The sequence below is a fragment of the Plecotus auritus genome, assembly GCF_963455305.1.
Source record: "Plecotus auritus genome assembly, chromosome: 3".
Taxonomy (NCBI): Eukaryota; Metazoa; Chordata; class Mammalia; order Chiroptera; family Vespertilionidae; genus Plecotus; species Plecotus auritus.
The window spans coordinates 164,116,516-164,143,401 of record NC_137772.1 but is presented as its reverse complement, the minus strand read 5'-3'; positions in this window follow the sequence as shown (position 1 = coordinate 164,143,401).

Sequence of the window (26,886 nt, the reverse complement as noted above, 5' to 3'; positions counted from 1 at the left end):
AAGATGGTAAAGAAGGAGTAGAGAGGAAAATGAAGGGATAGCTAAGGGCAGCACTTGCAGGTGCTCTTACACCACATTAAGAGATTTCTGTTTTTATCCCAAGAGTAATAGGAAACCAAAAAAATGTTATTAACCAGGCTGAGGTGCCCCCAGAACATGATCCATTTGTATATTGGTTAGCTCGCCTGTTAACAGAAGGGAAGAGACAAGTTAGGCGGCTCTTGTGATTATGGTAGTTTGGATGAGGGGTACTGCAGAAGTAGAGGTAAGTAGATGAACCTGAGAAATATTTGAGAGGGAAAAATAACAAGAGTTTAAGATGGATTAAATTTTGGAAGTGAAGGAAAGGGTGATGTCACGGATAAATTGAGGCATACCTAACTGGTTGGATGGAGGTGCTCTTGCTCCAAACAGGAACACTGAAAGCAGACTGGTTTGGGTGGGGTCGGGGCTGCAGAGGATAGTGCTGGGTGGGTGATACAGATAATTCAGTTTTGAAAACATTGCCTTTGAGGTGCATTATGGATATACAAGAGGATATGTCAAGTAGCTAGCTCTATATATGTATCTGGAACTTAGAGGAGATATTGAAGCTGGAGATATGAATTCATAAGTCATCTACTACATAGGAGAGAATTTTTTATATATTTTCATTGATATCAGGAAGGGAGCGGGAGAGAGAGATAGAAACATCAATGATGAGAATCATTGATCGGCTTGGGATCGAGTCCGCAGCCTGGGCATGTGCTCTTGACCGGAATTGAACCTGGGACCCTTCAGTCTGCAGGCCGACACTCTATCCACTGAGTCAAACTGGCTAGGGTAGTGATCGGCAAACTCATTAGTCAACAGAGCCAAATATCAACAGTACAATGATTGAAATTTCTTTTGAGAGCCAAATTTTTTAAACTTAAACTTCTAATGCCACTTCTTCAAAATAGGCTCGCCCAGGCCGTGGTATTTTGTGGAAGAGCCACACTCAAGGGGCCAAAGAGCCGCATGTGGCTCGCGAGCCGCAGTTTGCCGACCACAGGGCTAGGGCATAGGAGAGAATTTTGAAGTCCCAGGAAGAAAAGCACAGGGACCAAAAGCAAGTCTTGAGCAACATCTGTATTTATAGGGTTACAACACCGGCATTTTACCATCCCTAATCATTCTGAGGCTCAATTTAAGATAAATGTCATCTCAATAAGAATCAGTACTTGGTAAACAACCCATTTGTATAACTTGGCATTTGTTTTATTTTGTGCTGAACATTCTTTTAAAGAAATTTCAACCATATCTCAGCTAAACTAAGCGTTTGAAAGAGGTTTTTATATATTTCAGTCAAACTGAATAGAGAGCTCAATGCCCTTTTCAATTGGCTTCAGTTGCACAGATATAGTGGTGAAAGCTATAGACCCAACTGGAAAAAAAAAGCTGTGAGGACTAAGTTGGCAAGATAGTTACACTCAGCAGGGAGAGTTGATTTAAATGAGAGATTCCCAAACTTGTGTCCATCAGAATCACCAGGGAAACTTGGTAATTATGCAAGTTCTTAGGAGCTGCCTTAAAAGTTTTTAATTTAGTGGGTGATTCAAGTGGAACCTTGAAATATGCATTTCAACATGTACCTGATTTTTCTGATGAAATAGTGAGAAACACATTTTAAGAAATGTTGCTTTAAAAGATTAAAGCTCCCAGGGACTTTTAGTTGTACCAAATCCAGCCAAGTGTCTCTAACATTTATTTAAAGCAGTGGTTCTCAACCTTTCTAATGCCGCGACCCTTTAATACAGTTCCTCATGTTGTACTGACCCCCAACCATAAAATTATTTTTGTTGCTACTTCATAACTGTAATTTTGCTACTGTTAATGAATCATAATGTAAATATCTGTGTTTATATAACTGTGTTTAAATAACTGTAGCAAAATTACAGTTATGAAGTAGCAACGAAAATAATTTTATGGTTGGGGGTCACCACAACATGAGGAACTGTATTAAAGGGTCGTGGCATTAGAAAGGTTGAGAACCACTGATTTAAAGTTTCTTTATCCCGTCCAGAGAGGGAATAATGGCGGCGGAATAGACAGACGTGTTCCGAGCCTTGTCCCGGAGCAGAAAGAAAGAACAGCTGAGGGACGCACAAGGAGTGTTTGTTGGCTGGTTGGGAGACAGCTGAATTCCAGAAGGAGGTGGGGGACTGCTGAACGGGGTTCCCCTGACCTGGCAGCACCAACTGCGGCTGGGTCCCCTCCCGGAGCTGCGGGCTTGGACGCGGAGTCTGCGCCATCTTGATCCGGAAAGTGGAGCTTATCTGAAGCCTGAGAATCCACAACTGCGGCACCCCAGGAACAGCTGCGAGCCCCAGAACAACGCTCCCCAACTGGCGCAAGCACACGGGTTCAGAGGAGCTCTACACTCCACCACGGAAAGGTCAGATTTCGCCTGGGATAAGGTGAGGTCTCTGGTCCCGGCGGGAGAGAGGAACGCGCGTTTTGCGGGAGCTGGAGGACCAGGGAAGTCTGTGCCTAGAAAAATCCGTGGCTGTAGGGGCTGGCGTGATCTGTGATTGTGGAAAGGGGTCCTCAGAGCTGCTAAGAGAAGGGCACTCTAAAAAGCAACCCATTTTGATCTGAAGTGCAGGGACACCCTAAGAATTTCAGGCTGTCCAGACTTACGCGCAGCCCGTGCGCTCCCTTTGTGCCTGGGTTTACTCGCAGTCCTGGAGTTCGCACACTTGGGCTTTTTCCTCTTCAAATCCTTGCTTCTGATTACTAAGCCCAATACATAGGATCACCCAGTTGGGGACACCCTGGGAGACTGCAGGGGAAAGTTGTTTTTCTGGAACCTGGGGATCGGAGCGGGGAGTGACCATCAGAGAGTCAGCTCTGAGGCAGACCACGCCCACAGGCCGGTGGCAGTGCCACAGGGAAAGAAGGCTCTAACACTGCCTAGAGAGGCCATAGATAGACCCGGAAGTCAATCCAGAAACACTGCCACCCAGGGGCTGAATCACAAATTGACTCTTGCGTAATCAAAAATAAAGGAATACGAGAAATTAAGACACACCGCCTGCTTAAAATCAGGACTGGCTTACAACACCGAAGAGCAGTGGATCGCAGGGAACTGCAATACTGTCTGGACTGAGAAACAGGCGTGCCAAACAGAAAAACAGAGGAAGTGAATGACCTTCACTACTTCACATTTTATTTTTACCTTTTATTTTTTTATTTTTTATTTTTTTTATTTTCATTTTTTGCATCTTTTAATCAAGAAACTTTTTTTTCTTTTTTCATCACTTGATTTTACCTTTTTAATGATTACATTTTTATTTTCAATCCGTATTATTACTACTGCTATTTTATCTTTTTTTTTTTTTTAAAGTGTCATTTTATTTTCTCTTCATTTTATTTTGGGATTAGGGTTCTACATTCTATTTTTTATCTTTCCTTTAGCATCGTTTTACTCTATCTCAACTCTACCTTTAGGCCATCACTCTCTTCCTAACCTCCCCCTTTTCAGTGTCCTGTTTGTCTTACCCTTTTACTGCTTTAGATTTTCCCTATTCTTTCTGTTTACCCCTTGTTAAAATTTCACCCTACTTACATATCTAATCTCTAATCCCCTGCTCCAAGTCCACATACACCTCTCCCTTCGCTGTCTGAGCTATCCATAAACTTGTCCTTCTCTCTGTCCTTTTGTTGTTGTTTGCTTGAATGTAGATTATATCCAATTTTTATGCTGTTTTTGTGAGATTGTTTTGCTTATTCTTCTTTTGTTTATTTTTTTGTTTGTTTTGTGCTTCAGCTTTCCCTTGCCTCAATCCATATTAGTTGGTGTTGTAGTTTGTATTAATCCCCAGGCACTTGTTGCTGGCATTTGCTGGGATTAGTGATTGTTCTATTGGAGTTTTATCCCCAATATATAAAGTCTGTTCCCCTTTCTCTCTTAGTCACTTTCTTGTCTCTCTTACTTTATTTTTTCTCTTTACTTTCCCTTTTCCCAATTTCATTTTCACACTCCTTTTTTCTTTTTTTCTTTCTTTCTTTCTTTTTTCCTCTTCTTCTTTCTCTCCTGTCACCTAATTTGCCTTTCTCTGGTGGTCACCTTTATTGGAGGTTATTAATATCGTGAATACATTCCTGTTCAGTGCCTTGTGAGTTGTACCTGGTAGTGCTGTATTTTGTGCCTTTAAATCAACCCAGGAGAGAGAGAACTACATAACCAGACACCCAGAGAAGAGAGACCATGGGGAGACAAAGAAGCAGCCCGCATATGAAAGAAAAGCAGGCATCACCAGAAAAGGAAGTAAACGAAATGGAGGCAAGCAACCTTCCAGAAAAAGAATTCAGAGAAATGGTCATAAGGTGGCTGAAAAGAATGGAAGACAAATTCGACAATATGAGCAAGAACCAAGAGGAAATGAAGAAGAACCAAGAAGAAATGAAAAATGACATTGCTGCTGTAAAGAACTCAATAGAAAGCATCAAGAGTAGACTAGAAGAAGCAGAGGACCGCATCAGTGAGCTAGAAGACAAGATGGAAAAAAATACCCAAGAAAAGCAACTTCTAGAAAAAAAAATTAAAAGGCAGGAGGAGAGTCTAAGGGAACTTTGGGACAACACGAAACAAAACAACATCCGCATAATAGGGGTTCCAGAAGGAAAGGAAGCTGAGCAAGGAATAGAAAACCTCTTTGAAGAAATAATGACAGAAAATTTCCCAGATATAGGGAAGAAAAAACCCACACAAATCCAAGAAGCTCACAGAGTCCCAAGCAAAATGAACCCCAAAAGACCGACGCCAAGGCACATTATAATTAAATTGGCAAACACCAACGACAAAGTAAGAATCTTAAAAGCAGCAAGAGAGAGACAGAAAGTTACATACAAAGGAACCCCCATCAGACTAGCAACTGATTTCTCAACAGAAACTCATCAGGCCAGAAGGGAATGGAATGAAATATACAAAGTCATGCAAAGGAAGGGGCTGAATCCAAGAATACTGTACCCAGCAAGGCTGTCAATCAAAATTGAAGGTGAAATCAGGAGCTTCACAGACAAAAAAGGACTAAGGGAATTTATTACCACCAAACCAGCAATGCAAGAAATGCTAAAGGGTCTACTGTAAAAAAAAAAAAAAAAGAAAGAAAGAAACAGGAAGCGAAGAAGTAACACAGGGGTAAAGAATAGGAATGGCGACAAATAAGTACCTATCAATAATAACTTTAAATGTAAATGGATTAAATGCCCCAATCAAAAGACATAGGGTAACAGATTGGATAAGAAAACACGACCCATATATCTGCTGTCTACAAGAAACCCACCTCAGAAAAAAAGACGCACACAGACTGAGGGTGAAGGGATGGAAAAAGGTTTTCCAGGCAAATGGAACTGAAAAAAAAAGCTGGGGTAGCAATACTTATTTCTGACAAATTAGATCTCAAACTGAAGGACATAACAAGAGATAAGGAAGGCCATTTCATAATACTAAAGGGAGCAATCCAACAAGAAGAAATAACTCTGGTAAACATATATGCACCCAATACAGGAGCACCCAAATACATAAAAAAACTCCTGGAGGATATTAAGGGAGACATTGACAGCAATACAATCATAGTAGGAGACTTTAATACCCCACTATCACCATTGGACAAATCCTCTAAACAAAACATCAGCAAAGAAACATCAATCCTAAATGATTCACTAGACCAGATGGAATTAATTGACATCTTCAGAACATTTCACCCCAAAGCCACAGAATATACATTCTTCTCAAGCGCACATGGGTCATTTTCAAAGATAGACCATATGTTGGGACATAGGCAAAGTCTCTTCAAATTCAAGAAGATAGAAATCATATCAAGCATCTTCTCAGACCACAGTGGCATAAAACTGGAAATCAACTACAATAAAAACAACCCAAAGAAATCAAACACATGGAGACTAAACAGCATGCTATTAAACCATGACTGGGTTACCAGAGAGATCAAAGAAGAAATAAAAAACATCATGACAACAAATGACAATGAAAACACTACAATCCAAAATCTATGGGACACAGCGAAAGCAGTCTTGAGAGGGAAGTTCATAGCTCTACAAGCCTACTGCAAAAAACAAGAAACAGGGGTAATAAATTACCTAACCCAACAACTCAAAGAGTTAGAAAAAGAGCAACAAGAAAAGCCCAGTGTAAGCAGAAGGAAGGAAATAATAAAGATCAGAGCACAGATAAACGACATAGAGACCAAAGAAACAATACAAAAGATCAACAAAACCAAGAGCTGGTTCTTTGAAAGGATAAACAAGATTGATGAACCTCTAGCCAGGCTCACCAAGAAGCAAAGGGAGAGGACCCAAATAAACAAGATCAGAAATGAAAGAGGTGAAATAACAACAGATCCCGCCGAAATACAAAGGATTGTTAAAAAATACTACGAACAACTCTATTCCAACAAACTGGACAACCTGGAGGAAATGGACATATTCCTAGAAAAATATAACCTTCCAAAACTCAATCAGGAAGAATCTAAACAGCTCAGCATGCCAGTAACTATGGAAGAAATTGAAGCAGTCATCAAAGAGCTTCCGGCAAACAAAAGCCCGGGGCCAGACGGCTTCACAGGAGAGTTCTACCAAACATTCAAGGAAGAACTAAAACCTATCCTCCTCAGACTATTCCAAAAAATTCAAGAGGAAGGAACACTTCCCAGCTCCTTCTATGAAGCCAGCATCACCCTAATACAAAAACCAGATAAAGACAACACAATGAAGGAGAATTACAGGCCAATATCCCTCATGAATGTAGATGCCAAAATCCTCAACAAAATTCTAGCAAATCGGATCCAGCAGTACATCAGAAAGATCATACACCATGACCAAGTAGGATTTATCCCAGGAATGCAAGGATGGTTCAATATCCGCAAATCAATAAATGTGATACATCACATAAACAAATTGAGAGATAAAAATCACATAGTCATATCAATTGATGCAGAAAAAGCATTTGACAAAATCCAACACCCTTTCTTGATAAAAACTCTCAACAAGGTGGGAATAGAAGGATCATACCTCAACATCATAAAAGCTATATATGATAAACCCACAGCTAACATCATACTCAATGGGCAAAAACTAAAACCATTTCCCCTAAGAACAGGAACAAGACAGGGATGCCCACTCTCACCACTCCTGTTTGACATAGTACTGGAAGTATTAGCCACTGCAATTAGACAAGAAGAAGAAATAAAAGGCATCCAAATTGGAAAAGAAGAAGTAAAGCTGTCCTTATTTGCAGATGACATGATATTGTACATAAAAAACCCGAAAGACTCCATCAAAAAACTAACAGACTTAATAAATGAATTCGGCAATGTAGCAGGATACAAAATTAACACCAAGAAATCTATGGCATTTCTATACACCAACAATGAACTTACAGAAAGAGAGACTAAAAAAGCAATCCCATTTTCCATCGCACCAAAAAAATTAAGATACTTAGGAATAAACCTAACCAAGGAGGTAAAAGACCTATATGCGGAAAACTACAGGACACTGAAAAAAGAGATAGAGGAAGATGTAAATAGATGGAAGAACATACCATGTTCATGGATTGGTAGAATCAACATCATTAAAATGTCCATACTACCCAAAGCAATCTATAGATTCAATGCACTCCCCATTAAAATACCAACGGCGTATTTCACAGACCTAGAAAGAACTCTCCAAAACTTCATCTGGAATAAAAAAAGACCCCGAATAGCCACAGCAATCCTGAGAAAGAAGAATAAAGTAGGAGGGATCTCAATACCAGATTTCAAGCTGTATTACAAAGCCACTGTCATCAAAACAGCCTGGTACTGGCACAAGAACAGACATATAGATCAATGGAACAGAATAGAGAATCCAGATATCGACCCAAACCAATATGCGCATTTAATATTTGACAAAGGAGGCATGAGCATACAATGGAGTCAAGACAGTCTCTTTAATAAATGGTGTTGGGAAAATTGGACAGATACATGCAAAAAAATGAAACTAGATCACCAACTTACACCATACACAAAAATAAACTCAAAATGGGTACAGGACTTAAATATAAGACGGGAAACCATAAAAATACTAGAGGAATCCACAGGCAGCAAAATCTCAGACATATGCCAAAAGAACTTTTTCAGTGATACTGCCCCTAGGGTAATGGAAGCCAAACAGAAAATAAACAAATGGGACTACATCAAAATAAAAAGCTTTTGCACAGCAAAAGAAACCATCAACAAAACAACAAGAAACCCCACTGTATGGGAGAACATATTTGCAAATAGTATCACTGATAAAGGTTTAATTTCCAACATCTACAGGCAGCTTATACAACTTAATAAAAGGAAGATAAATGATCCAATAAAAAAATGGGCAACGGACCTAAATAGAAGCTTTTCGAAAGAAGACAGAAGGAAGGCCAAGAGACACATGAAAACATGCTCAAAGTCACTAATTATCCGAGAGATGCAAATCAAAACGACAATGCGATACCATCTCACACCTGTCAGAATGGCTATCATCAACAAATCAACAAACGACAAGTGTTGGCGAGGATGCGGAGAAAAAGGAACCCTCGTGCACTGCTGGTGGGAATGCAGACTGGTGCAGCCACTGTGGAGAACAGTATGGAGTTTCCTCAAAAAACTGAAAATGGAACTCCCATTTGACCCAGTAATCCCACTCCTAGGAATATATCCTAAGAAACCAGAAACACCAATCAGAAAGGATATATGCACCCCTATGTTCATAGCAGCACAATTTACAATAGCTAAGATTTGGAAACAGCCTAAATGCCCATCAGCAGATGACTGGATCAGAAAACTATGGTACATCTACACAATGGAATACTATGCTGCCGTAAAAAAGAAGGAATTACTACCATTTGTAGGCACCTGGATGGAATTAGAGAACATTATGCTAAGTGAAATAAGCCAGTCAATGAAAGAAAAATACCACATGATCCCACTCATTTGGGGATAATGAAAAACATTATAAACTGATGAACAAAAAGATAGTTACAGAGGCAGTAAAGCATCAAACAGACTGTCAAATTACAGTGGTAAGGTTAGGGAGAGGTGGGGGAAATAAGAGATCAACTGAAGGACTTATATGCATGTATATAAGAGTAACCAACGGATGCAAAACATTGGGGGGTGAGGGCATATATGGGAGTGGGGTGGGGGTCGGGGCAATGATAAGATATGTACACATATAATACCTTAATAAAAATTTGGAAAAAAAAAATAAAAAAAAAAAAGAAAAAAAAAAAAAGAAAACCCTGGGGCAGAAAAAAAAAAAAAAAAATGCAGTTCCATCCCTCACCCTAGATTTTACTTTATATTTTCCCTTTAAGTTGTTATACTAAAAAATATTGCAATAAAGTACACCATGAAAAATGAAAAAAAAAAAAATAAATAAAGTTTCTTTATCCCACTGATTTTATGTAACACCTTTATTTTATACTAACTTCCTTATGTATACTTGGGTTTATTCATGGACTTTATATTTTACTAGAGGCCCAGTGCATGAATTCAGGTAGTGGGGTCCCTCGGCCTGGCCTATAGGATCAGGCTGAAACCGGCTCTCTGATATCCCCCAAGGGGTCCCAGATTGCAAGAGGGTGCAGGCCAGGCCAAGGAGACCCCAACGATGCACAATCAGGGCCGAGGAGGGATACAGGAGGTTGGCCAGCTGGGGAGGGGCCACGGGAGGGCTCCAAGGCATGTCCAGCCCATCTCGCTCAGTCCTGATCGGCTGGACCCCAGCAGCAAGCTAACCTACCAGTTGGAGCGTCTGCTCCCTGGTGGTCAGTGCATGTCATAGTGAGTGGTTGAGCAGCCTCAGCATATCATTAGCATATTACACTTTTTTTGGTTGAATGGACAACTGGACAACCGGACACTTAGCATATTAGGCTTTTATTATATAGGATTTTATGTACCATTCTATTTATATCTTACAATGTGGTAATTGTTGAGGTTTTATAATGTGTTTTAGTATCTGATACCCTTATTGCTCTTCTAAAAATTTTTCTGGCTATTTATTCTTGTTTCATTTTTTATATGAACTTTAGATTTCATACATTTTTTTTCCATCCTCATTCCTTTTCTTTCTCCCTCTTCCTTCTTCCTTTTTACACCCTTCACTAGGAATATATTTCTTGGCCTCATCCTCATATTAGTCTATGTCCTGACTCAGTAGAGGAAGAAAGGAAAACTTTGAGAAGTCACTATTCTACTTCTGAAGACAAACTTGATTTGCTTGTGGTAAAGAGAAAGTCAAATCAAAAGGAAAAAACTATCAATATTTTAATGAGGATCGTATTAAATTTATAAATTACCTTAGATAGAAATAAAATCTTTAGAATTTTGAGTCTTTTTATTCAAAAAGAATAAAAATCTGTGTGTGTTCTTTAGGGATGTTTTAATGTTTTTCTTATAAAGGTTTATACATTTCTTGTTAGATTTGTTTCTAAGTGTTTTATCATTTTGTTGCCATTGTAGGTGAGATTTTTCTTCATTACATATTTTAGTTACTTGTTGCTTGTATTTCTGAAGGACACTAATTCTGCATACTATTTTTATTCCACCCAATTTTTTTTGAAGTCTGTTATTACTTGTAGTACATTTTTAGTTTAATCTTGCAGAATTGTCAATTTATATTAAAAAATCTAAAAAAGAGTACTCTCCACATTTCATGGCTCTTATTTATCTAGTTGTCTAAATTGCAGTGGATACTACCACCTATCTATACTAAAAAAAGGGTAATATGCTAATTAGACCAGACATCTTCCAGACATCCTTCCTGACAGAGCCACAGTGGCGGTGGTGAGGCAGAGGCAGTTAGAGGCAATCAGGCCAGCAGGGGAGGGCAGTTAGGGGCAATCAGGCCAGCAGGGGAAGGCAGTTAGGGGCAATCAGGCCGGCAGGGGCGGGCAGTTAGGGGTGATCAGGCTGGCAGGGGTGGGCAGTTAGGGGTGATCAGGCTGGCAGGGGAGGGCAGTAAGGGGCAATCAGGCTGGCAGGGCAGTAAGGGGGTGATCAGGCTGGCAGGCAGAGGCAGTTAGGGGCAATCAGGCTGGCAGGCAGAGGCGGTTAGAGGTGATCAGGCAGGCAGGCAGGCAAGTGGTTAGGAGCCAACAGTCCCAGATTGCAAGAGGGATGTCTGATACCAGTTTAGGCCTGATCCCCGGGATCGGGACTAAACTGGCAGTTGGACATTCCCTGAGGGGTCCCAGATTGGAGAGGGTGCAGGCCTGGCTGAGGGACCCCCTTCTTCCCCCACTGCACAAATTTTGTGCACTGGGCTTCTAGTATTAATATATTACCATGTTGAGAAATTATTTATTTTATTAAGTGTTATCAACAATGGGTGTTGGATCTTATTAAAAGTCATTTTTAAAATCTATGGAGAAGATCCTATAATATTTCTTATCTATGTTAGTTCTGATAAATATATTTCTTAATATTGAACTATACTTATATATTTCTGAAATAAACCCCATTTAAGGCGATGATGAATTCTCTTTACTAATATTTTACTTATGATTTTGTCTTATATTCATAGACAAAATTTCAGTGCAAGTTTCAAAAATTTAGCAAAGTTTTAGGATAATTTGACCCTGACCATGTATGGTTTCCTGCCTCCTTTTCAGAGTTAAATTTCCCATACTTTGAGTTTACTTCTCTTTCTTGTCAAAACTTGAACCTGGCCTAGACCTTGTCTCTTGACCAACCTGAATTCTAGCTTTTATGTGTGTTTTGGAATCTTCATGCCTTTCTTTTAACAGTCTTCCTGGTTTTTTCCCCATTTGATGATCATCATGTGGTTGGATTGTGTTCCAGGTTTTGATCCTATTTAGAATGAATTCCTAATAACTCCTGTTTGTTTCCTTCCCACTTTCTGGATTTAACTTACCCCCCCACTCTACCCACCCTCCCACACACACACCAGTTGACAAAACCTTTAAGAACCCCAAATTCAATACTTCTGGTGGTGTATATTAAACAACTAGTTCTCTACTGCCCCCTTGAGGGCCTTGACCACCACACACACTGTGTTTCCCCTTGTCCAGAGAGGTGTTTATCCCTTCCTGGCCGGCTCCCCTGAACAAGTACTGGGTATAAAGAATGAACTGTGCTAAGAGCCTTGGAGAAGACAAAGATGACATCAATCCTGCCTTCCAAGAACTTAAAGGCTAGTTGGTCAGAGGGGAAGTGAGGCTCCTCTGTGTGCATTTAGGGAGTGGGGTGGTGAGGGCGGGTGATCTTATCAGGCACAAGCAATTGTAAAAAGATAGCTGTAAGTCCCAGGAGGGGTAATACAAAAGATTGCTATAATAGGGGTCACTAGGACAGTGAGGGGAAACCTCATGGAGGACATCATAGCTGGGCTTTGAAAGGTAAAAAGACATGCCTGAGCCAAGGGGGAGGGTCTCTTGTGGGAAGAAATGGCTCAAGTGAAACCCTTGGAAGCAGAAATATGTGAAGCGCAGGAAGGGGGTATTTTTGCTGGTATGAAGGGTTTGCATGGAACAGCAGGACGGGAAAGAGGATAAGAAGCTAGTTTGAATCCAAATTGTAGAGGAATTTACATTTATTCTATTGTTAATAGGTTATCCCTGAAAGCAAAATGTCTTAGTAGGTGAAGAGAGGGGAGTTAAGAGGTCAGTACAAGAAAGGACCAACTATGGAAGGTAAAAAAGGGTTCAGAGTAAAAGTTTTGTGTGGTAGGAAGATGGATAAAAGAGAAAAACATGTCAAACCTACAGTTTTCCCTAGAGTCTCCTTAAGTACAATGAAGTAAGAAGATTAGATGTTACATGAAATAGGTGATGCAACCCATGTCTTTGGAAATATGTTCTGTGATATATAACACATACACTACACAAACCCTCCAGAAGAACTGGTGTGTCTGTGTGTGTGTGTGTGTGTGTGTGTTAAGCCACTAGCCCAGGGCTAAAGCTTTTGTATATAAACAATGCACATATTTACTATTGCTTGAGTCAGCCATCAGTGTGTCATAGACATCGCTCTGATCTCCAGAGATATGTTCATCTTTCCAGTGTTTGGTAATTGCGTGTAGCAGCAAGAGCTGAGTGCAGTCCCTACATGGATCTTGTTATTCTAATAGATGTTCAGATGAGATCACCAGTTGGTTGTTTAAAAAAAAAAGATGTAAAATTTTCAATTAAGTGAAAAAAAGCAGCATACCCAACTTGTATAGCAATTGTATGATTTATGTATTGCTACAATAACAAAGTAGCCCCACGTTTAGCGGCTTACCACAGCAATAAACATTTATTATCTCACATAGTTTCTGTGGGGCAGGACATCACGAGCAGATTAGCTGGGTGGTTCTAGCTAGGAGTCTCTCATGAGTCAAGATATCATCCGTGGTTGGAACCCGAAGGCTTGACAAAGCTGGAGGAGCAGCTTCCAAGATGGCTCATTAATATGGCAGGGCTGTTGGTGTTGCTTTTGACAGGAGTCTTTTCCATAAGCTATTTGACTGCCCTCATGACATGGGGACTGGCTTATCCCAGAGCAAATAATCCACAGAGAAGCCCCAATGTTTTTTATGACCTAGCCCCCTGCAAGCTCCACATCATAATTTCCTCTATACCTTAATATTACAAAAGTCAGACCTATTTAGTGTGTGTGTGGGGGGGGGGGGCGGTGGGGTGGTGGAGGGAGCCTCTACAAGGACATGGATGCCAAGAGGCAAGGCTCATTGGGAAGCATTTTGGACTCTAGTTATTATAGTAATTGTATCATATAATGGTGCGCTATGGAGAATATTTAGTTTCTCAGCTAAATTGCTACAGTGGAAAAATTGCCACATAAAATGTGTGAAAGGTTAGTGTATATCAATAATTATCTAGTTGGTTATTAAAATAAAAATAATTTTCTAAGTAAACACAAATCTAAATGATGAAATTCCAGTAATAGTTTGGTATCTCTTTTGAAGTTTGCTATTTATTTTAAACATTTTTCTAAGTGCATTGGTTTGTTGCATATTGACTTGCAAAAAGAATTGCTTTACAAATACACATTAACAAGTTTTAGATTTCATTTTTAGCAATATTGTAGACTAAATCATGAGAGAAGACTTCCCAATACAGCTCATATTAAAATAATGAATAATAGATGCTTTACTGTATGACTGAGTTATGACTAAATTAGAGAATTTTTAGAAGTCAGAAGTCACAAGAAAGAAAAAAATCCACAAAGGTGAGCATGACCTTGTGAGAATCTAGTAATCCTGGTGGTCCAGTGCTAGGGCTACCTGTACCTGGGATGGGAGAGAGATCTGGGGAGTGGTGAAAAGAAGTCAGGGATTTGGGCCAGAGACCTCCACTTAAGGGCAGAAAACCCAAAAGATAATAACACCAGTGACTAAGCAAAAACCCTATTCTGTTGAGAGACACAGTCCCCAAAAAGAAAATAGTCACCCTGCAGCGGGAGACAGTTTTCCTGTCTTTTTGTCGGCTCTAAAGATAAAGCAGATATGTCTTCTCGGGAAATCTCTAACCACCTCTTCTAACAGATTTGGGCCTGAAATCACTCTACCTATGGGGCTCCCCAAACTGCAGATTAGAAGTTGAATTTAATTGATAGTGTTCCCAGGTTCCTAGCAAAAGCAAACACAAACCCTTTCTAGAAGAATATGCTAAACAAAGTTTTGAATAATCCCTAATAATGAAGTTTCAAGGAACAAGGGCTTAAAATAAGAACTCACTAAATACTTGAGAAAAAAAATTTTCCTGAGCAGGCATTAGTTGAAACAGCAAACTATAGATTCAGGCCCTCCAAGAATGTATTTTTTGGAATTATCAGGTAAAGACACTTAAACAAGTATGTTTAATATCTTCACATAAGTAAACGAAGAAATCAAAAGTGTCATTAAGAAAAAGACTATCCTAATTGACAAGAAAGATTTGAAAAAGTAAAAACAAATATAATTTCTGAAAAATACAATAATTCAAATTAGAAATTCAGTGTGACAAATTAAATAGCAGATAGAATCAGCTAAAAAGAGGAGAAACCAAGATGGGGGTATAGGTGAACACCTAAACTGCTGCCTCGCACAACAATTTCAAAACTACAGCTAAAAGGCAGAACGGACATCATCCAGAACCACAGGAAAGCTGGCTGAGTGGAAATTCTACAACTAGAAGGAAAGAGAAAAGCACACGGAGACTCAGAGGAGCTGCAAAAGGCTGAGGTACGGAGACAGGCGCCTGAGAGGATGGGCAGCTGAGTGCCTGGCTAGCTTTCTCTAGTGGGAGAGAGATGGAAGCTCCTGACTGCACTGAACCCCAGTTCCAGCTGCACTGAACCCCAGTTCCAGGAGAGACCCTGTGGTTTCAGACTCATACGGGGGGAGTCTGGACTGTCGGAAAAGAGAGGAGCACACGGAAACTCAGGGGAGCCACGAAAGGCAGAGGTCTGGAGGCGTGTGTGCGAGTGCACGCAGAGAGGACTGACTGCTGAGTGTGCCACTGGTTTTCTCTAGCGGGAGAAAGACAGAAGCTCCCGACTGCGCTGAACTCCAGTTCCGGGCAAGAAGCTGGGAATCCAGATTCATTGGGGGAGAAACTGGACTGTCTGGCAGCAGGAGAAACTCGAAGGCGGCTTTCTCTCAGAGGTGCTTGCAGTGATTACCACAGGACACTGAGACCCAAGGGCCTCATAGGACAGGTCCGATGGGAAGCCAAGGCTATCTGCTCAGCCCTGAGACTCTGCCCCATCCAAGATGAGCACAGAGGCTTTTGCAATTTTGCAAGTCTTGTCTTATAAGGCTGTCTCCAGCACAGAAGTTCTCCCGGCATAGACACAGCAGATCCTCACAGCCAATTGGCCTGGAGGTCAATTCCTCCCAGTAATACCAACAACAATCAAGACTTAACTACAACAAGGCTGTACACACAGTCCAAAAAGGGGTGCACCAAGAGTGTCCACCTCAGGTAACTGGGGAAGCTGAGCCACTGGGCTCTATAGGACACCTAGCACACAAAGCTACTCTACCAACTCAGGGAAGCAGCGAAAATGTGGAGACAAAGAAACAGATCACAAACGAAAGAAATGGAGGAAAGCAAACTACTGGGATACAGAGTTCAAAACCATGGTTATAAGATTTTTAAAGAATTTCCTAGAAAAGGCTGATAAATTTAGCGAGACCCTCGAGGATATGAAGGACCAACTAGAAATTAAACATACACTGACTGAAATAAAAAAATATTATACGGAGACCTAACAGCAGACTAGAGGAACACATGAATCAAGTCAAAGATTTAAAATACAAAGAAGCAAAAAACACTCAACCAGAAAAGCAAGAAGAAAAAAGAATCCAAAAATTTGAAGATAGTGTAAGGAGCCTCTGGGACAACTTCAAGCATACCAACATACGAATTATGGGGGTGCCAGAAGAAGAGAGAGAGCAATATACTGAAAATCTATTTGAAGAAATAATGACTGAAAACTTCCCCCACCTGGTGAAAGAAATAGACTTACAAGTCCAGGAAGCACACAGAACCCCAAACAAAAGGAACCCAAAGAGGACCACACCAAGACACATCATAATTAAAATGCCAAGAGCAAAAGACAAAGAGAGAATATTAAAAGAGCAAGAGAAAAACAGTTAGTTACCTACTAGGGAGCACCCATACGATTGTCAGCTGATTTCTCAACAGAAACTATGCAGGCCAGATGGGAGTGGCAAGAAATATTCAAAGTGATGAATAGCAAGAACCTACAACCAAGATTACTCTACCCAGCAAAGCTATCATTCAGAATTGAAGGTCAGATAAAGAGCTTCACAAACAAGGAAAAGCTAAAGGAGTTCATCACCGCACAACCAGTATTATATGAAATGCTGAAAGGTATTCTTTAAGAAGAGGAAGAAGAAGAAAAAGGTAAAGATAAAAATTATGAACAACAAATACATATCTATCCACAAATGAATATAAAAATCAAGTGAATAAAAAATGTGATGAATAGAATAAACTGGTGAATATAACAGAATCAGGGGCATAGAAAGGGAGTGGACTGACAATCCTCAGGGGAAAAGAGGTGTGGGAGGTTCAGGAAGAGACTCGACAAAAATCATACACCTATGGATGAGGACAGTGGGGTGGGGGGGTTTAAGGGCACGGGGTGGGGTGAGAACCGGGTGGAGGGGAGCTATGGGGGGAAAAAGAGGAACAACTGTAATAATCTGAGCAATAAAGATTTATTTTTTAAAAAAAGAAATCAATCTTCAGACTGAGGAAATCCAACAAATCTCAAGTTAAGATGAATACAAAAGAAAAAATGAAAATAATAATCTTTAGTCTGGAAAACTAAACTCAGAGAAAAAGAATCTCTCTCTCTCTCTCTCTCTCTCTCTCTCTCTCTCTCTCTCTTTCTCTCGCTCTTTCTCTCTCTTTCTCCTCCCCCTACCCTTTACTTCTATAAAAATAAATGGAAAACATATCCTCAGGTGAAGATTTAAAACAAAATAAAAGACATGTCTAAAACATAAGGACATGGAAAGGTTGAAAATATAATAATGGGAAGAGATTTACCAGGCAAAAGAGGAGCAAGAAAAGAAATACTAATACTTAAAAGTGAAATAATAAAAGCAATTGTATATTTAAGAGAGCAAAAAACATTTCTAAGCAACATTTTGCTGGATTTCTTGAAGAAAAAATATAACCATTGAAAATATAGAAATCTAATTGCCTTTATTCATAGAAATGTAAACATTTCTGGAGAATTATTTTAAATAAATTTATCATTAAAATTAGTAAAAGTTTAGTACAATTGCTGAATTTAACTTTACTAAAGTCAAATGATTTCTATGTAATTGCTTTACAATAGCTACTCTTAGACATTCTTAAGCCCTGTATCCCAAATATTCCATTTCTACTCATATATACCCCAGAAAAACCCTGGCATATTTGCATGAGGAGATATGTTCCAGAATGTTCATTAAATAAACTGTTTATTTTCACAATAAGAAAGGAAAAACAATTTTACTACCTACATGATATGGTATTATAAATATATGTACTAGTACATGCACAATAGCTTTAAAGTTGAGGTATTATTTTAATTACTTATAACCTGATTTTTTTTAATTTATTGAATTTATTGGGGTGACATTGGTTAATACAACATATAGATTTTAGGTGTACAATTCTATAATACACTAGTGGCCCGGTGCATGAAATTCGTGCACATTGAAAGGGAATTAATTAGAGGAAATATTTTAATGTTGCTATTTGCCCTTTCTCTATAATAAAAGTGTGAGAGATAAAAGGAAATGAGTACAATGTATATGAAAATAATACATAATTTTATTAATAAATAAACAATAACAAAATGATATAACAACAATAATAAACTCATGATATAAAAACAACATTGATGCAAATAATGACTGATAAAGTGATTAAACTTATTCTAATATCTCCCTGTATACCACATTAAGAGTGAAAACACTTTCAGAGTGCTTGACTAATTTCCCTTGGGATAAAGTATTTACAACTTTAACTTTAACGTCACATGCTCTTCGAACTCGAGAGAAAGCAACATATAACTGACCATGTGCAAAAACGGATTCAGGTAGGAATATTCCTACTCTGTCTAGAGTTTGTCCTTGTGATTTATTAATAGTCATTGCAAATGCTGGCATCACGGGAAACTATTGTCGAATTAATTTAAATAGGAGGCCAGTGTCAGATGGGGACAAATCAATTCTTGGAATCAGAACAACCTCTCCCTCTGCAGATCCTGTTAATACTTCATCTTCGATAATGTTAGGTCATAATCTTTTGATAATAAATCTCTTACCATTACAAAGACCCCATTTACTATTAAGATTTCTCAATAGCATGATGATTGCACCCACTTTCAATTTTAATTTATGACTCGGCATTCCCGAAGGAGTAATACTATTAAGAAATTCGATGGGAAAATTTTCCTTTTCAGCATCATCTGTTGAGTCAATGGAATCATCACTCAAACAGGTGTGAAAATCTCCATCAAGTATATCCAAAATTTCTTCATTTAATTTTTGAACATGCTCATTTTTTGGACAAAGAATCACACATTTAGATATATTTTTAATATTATCTGTAGATATACTATTTCCAAAGGTGGCTTCAATAATAGATCCATTATAAATCATTTCATGGGGAATTTCAATAATATCCATTCCTAAATGAAAACTGCTATCAAGTTTGCCATCTCCAAGTTTTACTAACCATTCGCTATAAGCAGAATCCTCTGATCTCATATTTGTTTTAAGAGACAACTTTCTGAAACATCCCCAAACATCACAGTACTTTAAACTCGTTTGTACTGTGGCCGATCGCATAGCATGCGGCACAATACTGAGACATTGTCGAAAATCCCCTCCGAGAAGAACTTTCCCACCAAATGCAACATTCAAATTCATAATTTATCTTAGTAATCTGTCTATGGTGTTTATAGCATGACTGGGTGCCATGGTGCATTCATCAATAAGTTGGGCCTTTTTAATGGTTTTAGCAACTTCGCTCTTTATATCAAGTCTAGAAATTGAAGTTTCATTTAATGGAATTGATAGTTTATATTGAGAATGAAAGGTTCTTCCACCAAGAAGTAAATTTGCAGCAATTCCTGTAGATGCTGTGGGTAAAACAGTACCACCACAACCTCTAATATAATGTATTAAAACTTTATACAGATATGTTTTTCCACTAACACCTGGACCATCCAAGAAAAAGCATTTGGGGTGTACAGTTTGATCTTTGATGGCTGAAGTTATAGTCTGAAAGGCTGCCAACTGTTCATCATTCAGAGAATTGATCAAAACCTCTGCCTGTTGTTGCTCGTACAATTCATCACATGTATTTGCATTCATTAATAAAGGATAGTCTTGAAGTTTGAAATGTGAACATTTCATTCCATGCGATGTGAATACCTCCTGAATTTCATTAAGGGCATGCATTTCACAGTTCACACAGGCACCTTCTCTTCAGTGCAGTTTCCAACAGAAATCTTCAATAAAATGAGATTTATTCTCATCCCATAATTTTTCTTCAGCAGAAGGCCATCCAAACACACATATGTATGCAAAAAGTTGCCGTAGTTGTTTGAGCATATTAAGGATAATTGCATCATCAATCGTATCTTTCCAGATAGTGTCGTCAAGTAATAATCTTCGGTGTTTAGCAGCTTCATGAAATGTATCATAACTTACACCTCCTACAGTTCGCAGATCCTCAAAACTTATCACACCTTTTATATGCAGAAGCGAAAGTCAAAGGTAATACCGTTCTGGTTCTTTAAAGCTCACAGTGAACAGTCTACCTAATACTTTATTCCCACCCTTTCGGCGTTTTGTCCACAAAGAATTATTAAACACATAATGCTGTGGAATCTCCCAATAATAATAATTACATGGATCAGAGTCTTCTCTATTCAGTAAGAACCAAGCCATCAAAGTTGAGTTATGTCTTTTAGCCCTATCTAAAACTTCAGCAAAATCATCAGCATGAAAATACAAATTCTGATCATTTGGCAAATGAATAGCTAATTTTATGATTGCATGAGATTGGTCATGCATTCACATTCCAAAAAGTCTCCAAACAACCTCAGGAGCGCTCACATACCTGGAGTCAATGAAGTCCTGTACTTCGTCATGATTGATAATATTTTTTTCAGAAATTTGAATATTTGCACAATCATGTCCTTTATAGATGTATTTAAATAGATATTTGACACTTCTAATTGATGCACAGACTTCAACATTTATATGACAGTTATATTTGAGGCACAAATATGGGTTATAAGGGACAATCCAAGTATTATCGACAATTTTATTTCCAATAGAAATGGTACTACCAGATCTTCATTTGTATTTGGGATATCCATCAATATTTCCAATGATCACATTTTGAAATTCTTTTGGATATCCCTTTGAACATTTTCCATTTTCCATACATGGACTATTTGGATTTTGTATTCCACATGGTCCATGTACCATATTTGATTTTACAGTTTGAAAAAGTCGAGAATACTGGTCCTCATCTGGAATTTCTGCCTTAACTATATGGTCAATGTCATCTTCTGAACGTAATTTGGACTCACTATCTAATACCAATAACACGTGAGCATGAGGCAGTCTGCGTTTCTGAAATTCAATGACATGAATCTTAGCTATTACTTTGCCAAATAAATGGAATTTATATACATCATTTAAAAGAGCGTTCAGCTTAATATTAAAAACTCTGGCTACCAAGTCAGGTCTGTTTTCAACTTTTTGCCGGCGTTGTAAATTGTTTGTAATATCTGCCCATTTGGGGTTGCATGCCATGGTTATAAATAAATCGGGCTTGCCATACTTCATTACAGTTGCCATAGCATCCTGATATCGCTGCTGCATATTTCTGGGACTATCCTCAAAAGATGATGGAAATATTATCATTTTATCTATCAGCATATTGTCATTTTCAGATCTAGATTTGAGATAATCCATCAAACCACTATATTTTTCAACTCTCAACATAGATTCGTTTGCTTTAATGAAATTTATCCAATTGGCCTCCATTTTTTAATATGAATCCACAATAAACTGTTGAGTTAATTTTCCTGCATTTAAAATAGGATTGAACTTGTCCCTCACAGAGAGATGGAATCCATAATACTGCATTTGTGTGACTCGTGTCCTTACATTTCGTCTAGTATTATTGTTGATTACACTGTTGTCTCTGAGTCTTAATGCAATATCTGTTCCCCAGCCTTTTTCACCATGTGGAAAAAGAATAGGATATGTCATTGCATCTAATGTAGGAAACAGGATACTGATTTGTTTCATTTTAGTGGCACTTGGATTATTGGGATCTGGTTTACAATGAATGAGCAAGTCCCTTTCAAAAGGAGGTTCTCCATCTTCATTTCTGAATATGACAGCAACCTTGGTTACACGGGGAGAATTATATCTACCTGGGTCACTGTTACGATCGTATTTAATTGTCATAGTTACTTCTGTGGGAGCTATACCTTTTGCTGCTGCTTCAGATTGGGCTTCCTTTTCTACCTCATGTAGCATCTTGTACGATTTTGTTAACTCATTTATTTCATGCATGAGGTTGTTGATGTTGATCATGAGTGTTTCTGAGCAGCCCTGGTTTTCTGGCATTGCTAATCTTTTACTTGTACCTTCGGCCGTATCCAAAATATAGAGTTGAGCAAACTTCCGAGAAACACCATCCGAAGGATGTAAAGTTCCAGTACGGTGATAAACTTGTCCGTGTATTCTAAAACAGTGTGGCCCATACCCTGATGGCGATGCAATATTTGCACCCATGGAAGCAAAAGCAAAAGAACTATCTATGGATTGAATATTTTCCATGAAATTTTTATTGTCAGAATCTTCGTTTGTCATTAATCTTTTTAAATATGCCGGGTAATCTGGAAAATGTATATCATGTGGACAGACTTTACCTTTGCTACGACATCGAGTAAATTTCCCATCGGATGGTTTTTCATCAGAGAAATTTAGTGATAGGCAAAATTCACATCTAACAGTCATTCACCACAGCTATGTTCGAGAATTGCATCCCCACGTACTCCATTTTCGCTGAGAAGGCAGTTCCTACCAGTATTGCTAGTACATGTTGATGACTGTTCTCTAGACATATTCTGTCTTCGCCACCGCCTTCTTTCAACTTCAAAGGCACGTTGGTTTTAGACATTTTCTGTCGATGATGCCGGTGTTTTTCGGCTTCAGAGCGACGTTTTCCCAATAGCTGCTCTTCAGATACATTCTGTCGCAGGCGTCGCCTTCTTTCAAGATCAGAGGCACGTTGCTCTTCAGACATTTTCTGGTGATAACATCGGCATCTTTCTGCTGCAGAGCTACGTTGTATCAACAGTTTTTCTTTGGACATAGTCCCACCTCTCTACTGCCACTGTCTGAGATACAGGTGAATGAGAGTCCTGGCTGTCAGGCCTTTGAGAGCTGTGTGACCAACGGCTCTTCTGTGGGGGTGGGACTTCCTCCTACCTGTTGTCAGTTTCCACAGCTGGGATGAGGAAGCTGGGGCTCCAGAGGGAGCGATGCCCTCTAAGCCGCCAGCTTTCTCCCTCTGCTCGACCCCACAGGTGGGCCTTGGCAGGGGCTGCCTGGGTTCCCGCGGCTTGGACCCAGACACCGCCAGCCCAGGTCCAAGCCACAATCAAGGCTTGGAGGCTTGGACCCGGCCGGTGGCATCGGGCGCTGACCCCGCTGCCTTCCCGAGTGCCCAATAGTGGCTTGGATCTGGCCAGCAGTGTCAGGCGCTGCTTGCGCTGCCTGCGTATGCAAATTTACCCGCCATCTTGTTGGGTTAATTTGTATATCACTCCTGATTGGCTGTGGGTGTAGCAGAGGTATGGTCAATTAGCATCTTTCTCTTTTATTAGTGTAGATCATTCGTATATTGTATTGTGTATTCATCACCCAAAGTCTAGTCTCCTTCTGTCACCATTTATCCCCACTTTACCCTCTTCTATCTCCTCCCATCCCCCCTTTCCCTCTGGTAACCATACTATTGTCTGTATCTTTGAAGTTTTTTTGTTGTTGTTGTTGTTTTTTGCTTAATCCCTTCATTTTTTTCACCCAGCCCCCAAACACCCCTCCCCTATAACAGCTGTTAGTCTGTTCTCTGAATATCTATGAGTTTGTTTCTATTTTGTCTGTTTCTTTTGTTCATTAGATTCCACATATGAGTGAAATCACATAGTATTTGTCTTTCTCTGACTGGCTTATTTCATTTAGCATAATACCGTCCAGGTCTATCCATACTGTCACAAAGGTCAGATTTCCTTCGTTCTTTTACAGCAGAGTAGTATTCCATTGTATAAATGTACCCCAGCTTTTTTATCCACTTGTCTACTAATGGGCAGTGTTTTTCTTTTGAAAAGGAGGACTTGCAAGAGTAACAGGGATGTCCATGTTTCTCTGGCCAGTTAGTGCAGGTAAGATCATATTTGTATTAATTGCCTAATAATCATGCCTGTACATTCCCACCTGTCAGATTAGAAGTATCTCAGTCCCTTTTGGGTTTTCCTCTCTTTCTAACATCTCTCGGAGAGTCCTCAGGCCAAGAGTGGTAGAATCTTGCTTTTGTTCCAAAGTCACACCATATTTTGCTTCTGCTCTTGGACCACCTCACTGTACCCTCTCTGATGTATTCCTGGGGCTCTAGGCCTCAGCACTGTCTTGACTGCTGCTGCAATGATGGCACAAGAGAGGAATAGGGAGCTGCTGGGTGACAATGATCAACGCTTCTCTCCCCTTTAGCATTGCTTCCAGATCAATACTTAAACAAAAATAAAACAAGTAAAAATACCTGGGCTCAAATTGTTAAAGAGAGCGCTCCACTATACCCAAATGGGAACAGGTGCAAACCTGCTGCTTAGACAGAGGCAGCATCTGTTGGACAGCACTCCTAAACTTTAGTCAGAATATCTGGGGAAGCAAGCAACTTCTCAGCTGCTCAACTTAAAACCCATAACGCATGGATTATTCAATCAGATGGAAGATTTTTTCCCTGCCCCTACTTTTTCTTAGCTGACTAACCTTAGGCACATTATTTAACATCTCTTTACCCCAGTTTCCTTATATGTAAAATGGGGGTAGTAGCCCTAGCCTGTTTGGCTCAGCGGGTAGAGTGTCAGCCTGCGGACTGAAGGGTCCCAGGTTTGATTTTGGTCAAGGGCTCGTGCCTGGGTTGTGGGCTCGATCCCCAGTTGGGGGCATGCAGGAGGCAGCCGATCAATGATTCTCATCATTGATGTTTCAATCTCTTTCTCCCTCTCCCTTACTCTCTGAAATCAATAAAAATATATTTAAAAAGTAAAATAAAATGGAGGTAGTAAAATTACCTATCTTATAGGCTTATTGTAAGAGTTTATAAAGATGAAAAGAGTTTAACCCAGCCTAACAAATAGTGACAGTTTACTGTTGATTATTACTGAAACTGTTAGTATATATGATGCCGGTATGAATGCCACAAACAGCCAAAACTACTTAATAAATACAAGGCTTCGCAGGTTAGGAGGAGCAATAAATGTGAAACAGAAGAGCCCAGAAAATGTACTCTATATTCTCTGTCTTTGTACCTGTAGATATTCAAAATGGTTCTGTACACATACTTAGCTGTATTTGTGTTTATAATTTCTGTCGCCAGGGACTCAGCAGAAAAGGTTTCTATGGAAATGTACACTTCATAATTCCTATTTAGTGGAATTAGTTTCCATGAAACTTGGATATTTCTTTGTTAGATGTCGGGTGTCTATGGGGTGGAATGCCTTCTAGTTCTGTGCAATTCCCGTGTGGCCAAGGCTTTGAGGGAAGGAAAAGCCCGTTGAACTGACCATGCTTACTTTTATATTAGTCAAGCAACTTTACCTTCTGACCCCAGATTGGCAGTAGATAATCTGTCACTGCCAACAGTAAGAATGTGAGTAGGGTATTATGAAAAGGAACTCAGTTCTGGTAGTATCGGGACTTTTTTTTTCTCTTTTCTGTAGCAACCACAGTACCTTGGGATGACAAAGAGAGGAATTCTTCTAAAACTTTTGGGATTTGAGTTGCATGTTTATGTCTGCATTGTTTCTGTGAACTGTGGAAGCAATAAAAATGCATGATGTGCCAATATGTGATTATAAATAAATTTCCATTATTTGACTCCCGGACAATGTAGTTTCCACTGAGTGTTTACTTTAGGGGTGTGGGTCTAGTGAAATGCAACAGAAAATATTCAGAAGATTTTGATTAAAAAGGTGTGGATCAAGGTATATTTCCAAAAATTTTGCAGCAAGGGTCCAAAGACTAGGAATAAACGAAGACCTCCAGAATGAACTAATTTTTCACCTTTATTCTAGTGTCTCTACATTCCTTCAATTACATAGTGATTATACAATAAGTCATTGTGTCCTTGTAGGAGTATCTGTTTATTTCTGAGTTGTGTGGTTTGTTTTGAGAAGAGTGGGGAGATAAGTTTATCACATGGGAAGGATGTTAGAATGTTGAGCCAACAAATGAGAAAGTACATCACCATTTAATGTTAGACTCTCTGCAATTTGGGATAATGAAGCACACTGGGAGGGAACAGATTGTTGCTGCTGCGTTTGTTTTGTTCTGGCTTCGCTTGAGAAGATGGGCCTTCATATATACTAATGTGATAAGCAGTGCTACCTCTTGTATTGTTAATGTAAACACAGATTTATGGATGCCTAGGCTTAACTACAAAAAAAAGTGTCCGGCCCTGTCCGGTTTGGCTCAGTGGATAGAGCGTCAGCCTGCAGACTCAAGGGTCCCAGGTTCGATTCTGGTCAAAGGCATGTACCTTGGTTGCAGGCACATCCCCAGTGGGAGGTGTGCAGGAGGCAGCTGGTCGATGTTTCTCTCTCATCGATGTTTCTGACTCTCTATCCCTCTCCCTTCCTCTCTGTGAAAAATCAATAAAATATATTTTTTAAAAAAGTGTCCGATAATGGGATATGCCTCACAAGTCTAGTAAAATAACTATAACCAGAAGCTTTATGGCTTGGCAAACTAAATTATATTAAATAGGTTTAAAACCAAAGAATTAGAGTACATTAGACTTATAGGGAATTGTGAGTGTTGAATTTTAGAATACAAAACTTTGTAATTTTGTACAAAGCTATACTGAGAAGTAATGACTTTCAGATGGTAGTGTTTGAGATCAGTTCCATGGGATGTCACTGAGGAATCGATCAGTCCACATGTGGGAACCACAAGATCACATGTTTCCACCAAGAGCAGAGAACTGTATATCACTTATTGACTGACCATCACAGCTACTGCTGAGTTTGTTTAAAAGGG